This window comes from Chenopodium album, chromosome 18 (genome assembly GCF_948465745.1).
Source record: "Chenopodium album chromosome 18, dcCheAlbu1.1, whole genome shotgun sequence".
Lineage (NCBI taxonomy): Eukaryota > Viridiplantae > Streptophyta > Magnoliopsida > Caryophyllales > Amaranthaceae > Chenopodium > Chenopodium album.
Window position 1 is genome coordinate 20,505,322 of NC_137851.1, and position 10,885 is coordinate 20,516,206.

The following is a 10,885-nucleotide window of genomic DNA, read 5'->3' on the forward strand; positions in this document are numbered from 1 at the left end:
ACCTTAGGTCCCTGCAAGACAAACACTCATGAGTAGGAATCCTATTCAGAAGAGTGAACAAAAATGGCGAGTAATGCATGCCGAGAGAAGCGACTCTCGAACAAAGACATCATCAGTCTGGTCGGTATAACAGCCACCCCAGCTGGCAGCAATCGGAAGCCCTCAAGGTGAAGGCCTGGCTGGCACCAAAGATGGCATATACTCGTAGAACCACACCTGTAACGACACCAAAATATCGGCAAAAGCTAAAATCAAAAGAAACCTATTGCCAAGAGGAATGGAGTATACCTTTACAACCCTCCAGAAGGTAGAGAGTGTGACCTCCTTATCAAAGATACGCTGATGACAGGCGAGTTGCAACCCCAGCAGGAAGTCAGCATTGGCGAAGCTGCCCAATCAAAAGTCCCGATCGCACGAAGATCACGGAGAGCAGGCAAATAGTCTAGTCCCATTCATCCTAGCGTCTCAAGCTAAGCAAGTGTTTTATGTAACTGACCCAGTCGATTCAAAATGATCTATTGTGCTAGCTAGCAAAAGAAGAATCCTAGGCATTGGAGATGTTGAGGATGAGGACGAATATGATACGTTTGACGATTCAGCACCTTTTAGTGTTCTTAGACCTGTTTTAGAAAATGACATAAACGACCAAGAAAATTATGTTATTCAGATTAGTGGTGATTATCCTTCATATTTCCATTAATTTTTCAATGTTCATGCACGCAGAGCACTGCAGGAGAAATTAAGTGACACTAATTCTCCTTGTAAAGTTGGGTGGTTATGCCTCGTGCAGATATCCACTACTAGAATCTTAGGCAACAAACTTGACGTGATGTATTATGTTGAACATAGTATCAAGGAATCAGTGCGTGCGGGAGACAAGTTCATATTCGCCCCATGTTATGATGAGTATGTCTAACCATGTCAAATTCAATTGCTTCCCCATATTATATGTTGACTCCTAATTATTGATTTGTTTGTGTATTGTGAATTTATGTAGGATGCATTGGACCCTCATGGTAATTTGTTTTTCCCATAACACAATCTTTCACCTTAATTCAGCTCGATCAACAAAGAAGTTGTTCGTGAAGGCTATACTGTAAAAATAAATATAGCTACTTAGTGTTGATTATCATTACCCAAATCATTTAGACATCAGACGACTAATGAAATTTGAATTTACTTTCATACAGTGTTGTGAAGAAGCTATATTGTCGTGCTCCTCAGGGTCCTACATGGAAATCACCGATGGTAATGCCACACGATATTGTGATTATCTTATAAACATTGGGTAAATTATAGCTAATTTGCTATGCATGTTTGACTCATGTGATTTGTTCGTATGCTAATGTTCACAACAAGATAATGGTGTTGATTGTGTCCTGTATGTGATGAGATTCATGCTTGACATAGTGACTCATTGTACGGACAATCTACAGCTTGATAAGGTACGTCCTAAAACTTTGTAAAATGCACTTTTGATGTGATTCAAGCCTTAGACACCTAAGACTAGGTAATAATGACATGTTATGAGAAAAAAATAGTTCATTTTATAAGAAATGTAGAAAATGGGCAAATTTGAAGTCATATAGGCCTTAGTTGGGCCATTTTAGATAAAATGCGTCCTAAACCTTAATAAAATGCTCTTTTGATGTGATTTCAAGCCTTAGACACCTAAAACTAGGTAAAATTGACATGTTATGAGAAAAAAATAGTTCATTTGATAAGAAATGTAGAAAATGGGCAAAGTAGAAGTCATATAGGCCATACTTGGGCCATTTTTGATAAAATGCGTCTTAAAACTTAGTCAAATGCTCTTTTGATGTGATTTCAAGCCTTAGACACCTAAGACTAGGTAACATTGACATGTTATAAGAAACAAATAGTTCGTACATAATGTTTAACCTAATTAAATAATTCTAACATAATTTTTATGTATTCCAAGTTTTGCAAGGTACAAAAGGAAGGTCCATTGACAAGCAAGGAACTTAATGAAGTTCAAGACATGTTAGCATCTTTCATCACCTTTAATTTGTAAATGTCACTTCTATTTGAATTTATATTTGTTAACTTTTTAACTACATTATTAAATAATTAGTATTATTTGTATATATGTATATGACACTTTTTATTTATTGTGTTGCATTTGGGATTATTAATAAATAAATATATATATATATATATTTATGTATTATTGTTATTATTTAAATTTAAAAATTATTCTTATTATAATTACTATTAAATATAATTATTAATAATAATTATATAATGGCAGAATTAATATCCGATATACATGGTTTATTATTATTATTATTATTATTATTATTATTATTATTATTATTATTATTATTATTGCAGGAAACAAAATACATGTAATGGCATCGGTTTTGAACCGGTGGCTTTTTATTAAAGAATTGGCATCCCTCAAATACTCAACGGTTCAAAATCGGTGGCATTGAGGGGTTTTGAACCGATGTCAATCTTCTTTTTTCTACTAGTGCTATTTCCTATGTCACTTAATGTCTCCTCATGAACTTTAATGTAAGATTATTCGTGATCCTTACTACGTCTAGATGTGTTTCTTGAAATCTGAGTTCGACTGTCAATTAGCAGATGATTTCTTAAAATCAATCTGAGCACGGCCATGCATTTTCACAGTCTCGCTCTTCTAGAGGCCTTGTAAACAACAAAGACATGTTCCCTATTGTTAATAGGGTGACATTCCCAGCCTTGTACTGTTAGCTTCTCTTACTAAGAGGACTTAGCCGCCTGAGTGTTGCCGTTATAATCCCCATGTACGGCAGACGTTTGACGAACATCAAAATGGACTAGTACTCAAACAAGAGAACTCACAATACTCATGGTCGAGGAAAAAAGGTTCTGTTAGCCATGATGAGAAGTATACTTATGACGATTTTTAAATCTCTTAAAGTATTCTCATAGGTCGATCCGATATAGTTCAAAACTAATACTTGTGCAAATGATTTATGGCAATCATGTCCTTGTAGCACAAAGAAACAGTGCTATAAATCAAACTACACACGAATCTCAAGTGGTCATTAATCGTCCATCTTTTAAATGACCTCGATTAGGGATAAGTTTCGATTACAATATTCAATATTCACTTAATAGGTGTTTCTTTATCCAAGACTGGTCTTGACACCCTATTTTGAATATTCTCAAAATCAAATGGACTCATAATTTAATTCTAAACCACAATTAAATAGTTTTGTGGAATAATTAGAAAATTTTTATTCCACTACGAAACTTTACATTGTTTCATCTTATGATAAATGGTTTTCCCAAATGTTTTAAGAGTAATACTCTTTATAAAACATTTATAGAAATCACACCCATATTTAATATGCTTGATTTCTTTCGTGCAATTGTGAATGTTGTCGTTCACTTATTGCATAGGTTTAGTTATAATTACTTTGCAAATCCCAGCATTTTCATTATCGATCACTTTCATAATAAGATGATAAGATTTGAGAGTGTTATGGATTATATGTGATTTAGGATTTATTGTCCAAGTTATGGCTCCTACTCATTTTCATGATTTGAGATCTTCAACTTGACAACCTACAATCATTAACGTTCAATAACGAACTTTCCATTGAACAGCTTTCTAAGGAAACAACAATATTCTCAACATATATTTCAGTAGACTTCCTAATGGTGCTTTGCTTGGATTTTATTCCAAACAAGTCACAGTAATTTAGGATACCCTAGTCACTTGTGATCATGGAAATTTACCTTAAATTTCCGCACATTAATTACACATAGATGCACGTCTATAATACCATTCTCAAGCCACAGCGCATTTTAGCTCGTTCTTATAAATGGCTTCCTCGTTAAGGATCTTGATCCTTGCTAAGGATGTGCTTAGCTTGCAACACCAATTCTCAAATTACATTTGTTTCCATGCATTAAGAACCCATCCCTTTTACTTATTCAAGTAATTTGGATGTTCTTGATCATAATCTAATGATCCATGACTTAGATTTATTTTGATTAGTACTTTATTTTTTCATGCTCTAAACATATGAATTGTGTGACGATTCCATAGCATACATGATGGTTTGAATTGCAAAATTATTCTCAATTTTATTCCAATTATGTGACCTTTTAGCTCATCCAATTTCATCGAGTCTTGCTAAACTGTTTGCTATGTAATACGGTTGAAAGTCTCCACTAGAGTATTTCTTGTTTGAATTAGTATTTAGCATAGCTCATACTTAGTTCAAACAGTTACTTAGTTTTATACATATGGGTCGAAGGCCTTTCAAAGTCCTTCAATTCATATTTACCACGGTAAATTCCTTTATTTGTTCAAACATTTTATTAAGTCTATACAATAAATCTTAATTCCCAATATGTACTAAGTGTCGTCGCCTTTAGCTTGGTCTATTGTCGAAAATACTTTCAAATTTAAGAATTTAACATTTGATAGTTAATTTACAACAGAGTTCATAAACTTCTTGTTGGACCTTACAAAATTGACTCTTACTCCCACTAAACTTCTTATCCATAAGAATTTTTATATTTCTTCATATGCCAATCCTTTTATTAACTTTATGAGAAAACACGTTCCAATTCCTTTATGCAATACTTCCTTCAATCCCATAATGGATTTCCTTAACTTGCTCTCAAATCTAGCATTATTTATATTTTCAAAACCCTTACAGTATTTTCATAGTCACTTCCAAAATCGTATTTTAGGAAGGCGGGTTTGGTATCTATTTTGACATATTTCACGTGTGCAATTTTGCTAGAATAATCACGAAAAGACTTTAGCATTCCGATTAGTGAATAGGTTTTTTTTATTAAAATCAACTTCATGAATTTAATTTTATCCTTTTCAACCAATCTAGCTATGTATGCATATACATTTCCACATTTTTTAGTTTTCTTCGTGAAAATTTAGTTGCAATCGATGGGTCTTTCACCCTTCATGCAAATTAATCAAGCTTTAAACATGATTTTCAAACATGGAGTCTATTTCGGATTTTATGGCCTCTAACCATTATTCGGAATTTGGATTTGTCGTAGCTAATTTACAAGACACTATTCCCTTACCATCTAATAGTAAATAGTATGCTTGTAGTCTTAGGTTTATTTCTAACTTAATAGAAAATTTATAGGATTCAATCCAAGCCTTTTTTGGAATTCTATACCTATAAGGGGTAATTGCATCAAAAACTGAGCTTCAAGGCGCTTTCAAAGCCCTTTGATTATGTTGATCTTACTCCATCATTTCTGATGTTTTGTGAGAAATGAATTCTCTTTGAAGGCACGTGTAAAGTCCTTTAAGTATTCTTGATTAATCATTCTCATGAAGCCTTTTTGAGTCTTCCGAGATTCTCAGTTCTAGTTTGTTGCTAATCTTGATGGTCATCGAGTTCATTTTCCTCCCACTTGGCATTTTTGAAATGTGTTACTTTCCAGAAAGACACCACGTAGAGCAACAAACATTATGTTCTCAATTAGGTTTTGGAGTTAATTCCTATAGTCTCGCTTGTATGCTTACAAAGAGACATGTATATTGTCTTTAGGTAAAAGTTGGTTGGGAAACAAATAGTTGGCTCTCTCTTGAGCTATCTTAGCCATTATTGAGCCATTAAGTTCCCACTGAGCCATTTAGCTCTTGTTAAGCCGGTGAGCTCCCACTGAGCCACTTAGCTCCCTCTGAGCAAGTGAGCTCCCAATAAGGCTAAGAGCCTTAGACATATACTTGAAAAGACGTTTATAAGTTAATTCTATCTATAACTGAATATGGTGTCCTTTCTTAGCATCGACATTTTGTTTAGTGTAACATTAGTCATTTGTGCAAATATTTAAGTGTTTTATAGGAAGGGATGTGATCCATCATCGTTCGAGTCATTTTTAAATGGCATCGAGGTCTTCGTGAAGACACACTATGTTCTTTGTGGAGTTATTTATGAAAATTTCAATTTCATAACTTTGAGATGGTCACACTTGGCTTAAGCAAATATCGCTCGATCTAATTTAGATGTTTTTGATATCATGCCAATTCGATTCTATACTTCACTGAACTTCTGAGCTACTCAAGGTCAACTTTGTTCACATTAAATGAATATAGCCATATTCTTTCAAATTCTTTGTGAAATGTTGAAGTAATTGAATCTTCTTTAGCGTTTGGAGTGAATTGTCTATGCCAAGAACAGTAGCTCTTTAATTTGTCGGTGTTTAACAAGTAAGACTTGCTTGTCTTAGAACGATTCCGAATCGATTAACAATCAAGAGCCTATATAGCCTTGAGTACGTTCTTGTTAATGTGACATTGCTAAAGATGTTCGAAACACAAATCATGCCCATGATTTTAACTTTGTGAGTTTTCATGTTAGGGAAATGTTTGTTTATAATCAAGCATTCTTGACTCATGGCTTGGATAACCATGCCATTCAAATAAATTCGCAACTATTGCTCTTTACTGCGAATGTGAGTCTTTTCCGTGTGTAAACGGATTGTTTGCTGATTATGGAACATAATATCCATTTATTTGTTCCAGCCTTAGCTTAAAAGGTCTTTAAACAAAGCATACGACCTTACAACTGATGTACCACTTCTTGCTTCATTCTAAGCTTGTAAGTTAATAGCTTAACTTTATTTCAATGATTTGAGGTCATTTTCAAAGTGGAACACTCAAGCAGCATCCGATAATTGTTAAGATGATGAGTTGCTAAGTTTAGTACAATAACATGAACTCTTGGTAGAAATGAAATTTATTCCTTTTCTTTGTTCCTCGAATCCTATATTTATTATCATACTTCATCTCATAATCTTTAAGAACTGTTTCTTTAAGTGTTTTGACCTATGTACTTTGTTAGGAATAATTAAGCATCTAGTGCGCCGTATAACAAAGTTTCATCAATCATATCGTTGAGTCTAACCAAAACAAATATTCATACCCGGTACGCCTTACGTTCCTAGGAATAATAGTGATGCCTTGCTTTGGCGTAGCCTATCACTACTCTCATTAAGTCAATAAGTGTTGTTTTGGAATGGCAAGTTTTACTCAATATTTTAGGGACCCAGGATTTCTATGTTGGTTGATTTAAGTGAACTTAATTAATCATCACAACATTCGAAATTCTAGACATGCATCTAACATATCATTCATATATATAAGCATAAATATATACATATCAAAAACATAAGTAAATGATGCATTTGACAACTAGCATGACCCCTTGAGTCTTCAAGTCTTCAAGGGTCTTGATTTGCAACTTCATGGCTTTGCCTTCCAAGAACCTTCGTCTTCAAGACATAACCAAAATTATGTAACTACTAGTATCTACGATTAGGACTAATCTAAATAACAAAATACAAATATATGCAACGGTTTGCAAACCATATTTAGATTTAAAAAAATACAGCACGGAACGCAGTCCATATTTTCTATCCTAATTAGGCCCTACTAGTTGCCATTTCTTAAAACCTGTGAGAGAATATACATTCCATTCATCCATTCACTATATGTGAATGGTCCATGCATTATATAACGATAAACAAGTAACAATACATCAACACGCGTAAACTAGTAGCTGATTTAGGTGGTTAATCCGATTAATGCGCCTAATTAAAATTAGTCAAACTTGTTTAACCGATTATGTGGTTAAGTGCAATTAAAAATTGAAGCTCCCACTAAATTCCACGTCCAACTTAATTAACCCAATTAATTAAGCCGGTAAACCCAAAATTTTGCCAAAATAAAATTTTACAAGTGCTGCTCAAAACCGAGGCCTAGCCTCAAAATAATTAAAATAAACAAACTTAATTAAATTAATTAATATAAAATCGGCAAAAAGCGCAAAATAACATTGCCCCAAAACCCCAAAGTGCCTAAAATCAAACCTCTCGGCTTGGTGTGCTAGGCACCGGGGCATAGGTCCCTAGTGAAGGGTCGCACGCATAGCCGTGGCCCATGCCAAGTGTCACACCCGTAGCCTAAAGCACCGCAAAGCGCGTTATGCTCCCTATAGACATCTACTTTTGGCCTCCTGTCCCGGCAGGAAGTGCAATGACGATAAATAAAACCATCTTCGTGTTGGATTAACGTGAAGAACACTTATGGATAACTGATTGAATTGCAAGAACATAAAAATAAACTAGCCTTACCCAAAAATAGAAGCATTAAGGTCCAATCAACTAAGCCCGATCATAATTAGGCTTAAGCCCAAGCTTAAACCTTAAAAATGACGGATTTAGGGGCGCCTAGGCTAAAATTAATACTGCCACAAATAAATCCGCGTGCATCTCAATGAGTCGCGCTGGTCTGGCACGTGCAACTCACAAGGTTGCACGCAACACCCAGCGCAACTGCTAGTGATGTGCTTGCGGAATATTCAGAATTTCATAAAAATATGAAATCGAATCTTACCATAATACCGCGCGCAAGACAATTAGTTGCGCTGCCTATAGCAGGGCAACTAATTCACTTGCGCTAGGATGTCGCGCAACCCATTATGATGCGCGCGGCACCTGTTGCGGCAGAATGCTCAAAACCCTAATCGTACCCATTCCCTATAAATAGGGGCCTAATACGAGGCTCAAACAAATAGAAATCAACCAAAAACTCTGGCAGAAACTTTGTGAACTTGTGTACTACCAAACCCTCTTCTCCTAAACACTCGCCTCCTTTAATATTTGTTACTACGGTGGAGGTTCCCGAACAAGAGGGAGTCCATAAGTGTTCTAAACGAAGATCTAGCAAAGAGAAGTGGAAAATTCTCGAGCACTTAGACCAATCACCTTTATTTTATTGTTTTAAACAACTTTAATTAATTAATTAGTGGTGTTTGATCACTTTACGGATTTCTAGTTAATCAATTCCACATAGTATCTTGCATTAAATAAGAATAGAATTGAATAATTAATTGTTGATTGATCACTTAAGCCAAGGCGAATCTTGTTTATTTTGTTCTTTTCACGAATTTGAATTAAATAAAGAATAACGACTTTGCAATGTAATTCCTACGTGATCAATGCGTGTAAATAAAATCAACTAACTTAGTTTTAGGTATCGCGTTGCATATATTGTTTGGTGATGAAATTGTGAAAAAGGAAGAGCTAGTAGAGGCCGTAACTAGGACTAAAATAGCGATTCCTCCCTAAAAGGAACGTTATTTTAGTACCCTCGCTCCCGAACTCATTTCTGGTACACGTAGACCAATGGGCATGGGTAAACTTATGATTCGTGCTAATTATCCCTTGAACTCTACTTGGGAGAAAGGCATGAACGAGGTTTATGAGTTTTCCTAAAACTCATTGGCGACTCCTACTTGTTTCTTACAAAAAAGCGTGATGAGAGGATCATTTCTAATTCAAGGTCCCCCAAACAATCAGGAATTCAAATCCTAATGCACCATAACAAGTGTAAAATACTAGGCTTTTAAAGGGCCATGGGCATTTAAGGAGAAAGATCCCCTACGATGGGAACACCCTCCTTACAGTGGCGACTCCACTGGGGACTTAGAGGTTACAAGATTAGTTCTTAGTTATGGTCTAAGGTTTCCAACACTAGGTTACCTATGGGTTGTAAGGAGAATTAACTTGGATAATCTCTAGTTAGAGAGCGAGACTCGAACACATAATATCTTCCTTTTTCACAAAAGTAAAAGCCAAACAGGCAACATTGCATCATGCATAATCATAGCACACTTAAACCTTTGGGGATTAGCTCATTGACTAGGGGTTTCCAACACTAGGCTTCTATCCCGAAATCAATAACAATCATCCCACCCATATTGCCAACAAAATGTTGGGAGGGCTATGTCATGAGTCAACACGTTGAGTGATTGATTTGTGCATCGTTCCTTAAGATATGGTACCTTTGGACACCCAAGCTTATGACCTTAGAATGGCATTGTGTGAACTTTGGCTTATTGTATGCTTATGTGATTATATGACTATGTGTGACGTGTTTAGGATAGCTTTTTTCTTTCTTTTAACTTGGTTTAGGTTCGCAATTATGAAGTTGTCCCTTCGTAATTTTGAGTTGTATTCGAGGGGTAACATAAAAACAAATAAAAAATGATGAAATACAAAACAAAAAAGAACTGCTCGAATTAAAAAAGTTACACGAGCAGGTGGCGCACGCAACTCGTTGAGTTGTGCGACCACGTCCAGCGCAAGAGCCAGGGATGCGCGTGCCTTCCCCGCGCAACCTGGTTACTTGAGCGCGCCTACTGTTACGAGCCTTTTTGATTTTTCGAAAAACAAATTGGCTCGTTTAAACAATATCTTCATTGAAGAATTATTTAAAGGTGATGTTATCCGTTCGAATATATCTTGCGTTCTTTCTTCTTCTTTTGTCTCCTAAACAAGCGTATCGAGTTACTTATCCTTTCGTACTTCTTTTAGGGCCGGTTTTCAAGCTTGGGAATGAAGTCTCCCGAGCGCTTACATTCTACGTTTACCATCAAACAATCCACCCCTTTCAAACCACCTTCCCTCAACAACTAGTTCTAGTCCAACAACAATGTCAACTATAGAGCAACTTCAAGAAGAGATTGCTCGTTTGAGAGAAGAAAAGGCTCAAGAGGTCGAGGAGAGAAGAACTAAGAAACTTGAAAAGGCTGAAAAGAAAAATGCCGAAACTTTAGCCTTGCAACAAAAGATGGAACAACTATCCATCAAAGAAAAGTCATTGGAGAAGCTTGTTCTTCGTTCTATAATGGGGAAAAAGTACTTCGACGCAGAAAAGTTTTCTCCTCCTACAGGACTTACTTTACCAGAAAAGTTCGTAGCTACGGATTTGCCAATATTCAAGGTGACTAATAATCCACAAAACCATTTAATGTGTTTTACTGGCACTATGGCACTAAAGGGAGTTGATCCTAAGCTTTATTCTTTGACTTTTCCT

The 10,885-nt window shown here is 35.6% G+C and overlaps 1 long non-coding RNA gene across 1 annotated transcript; it reads left to right on the forward strand.

The window, feature by feature from the left end:
• Nucleotides 1-436: 436 nt before the first annotated feature.
• On the forward strand, nt 437-2,042 carry LOC145590724 (uncharacterized). The gene is made up of 4 exons (XR_014102132.1): nt 437-906; nt 998-1,016; nt 1,191-1,445; nt 1,943-2,042. It is a non-coding gene; the product is annotated as an uncharacterized LOC145590724 (long non-coding RNA).
• Nucleotides 2,043-10,885: the final 8,843 nt, after the last annotated feature.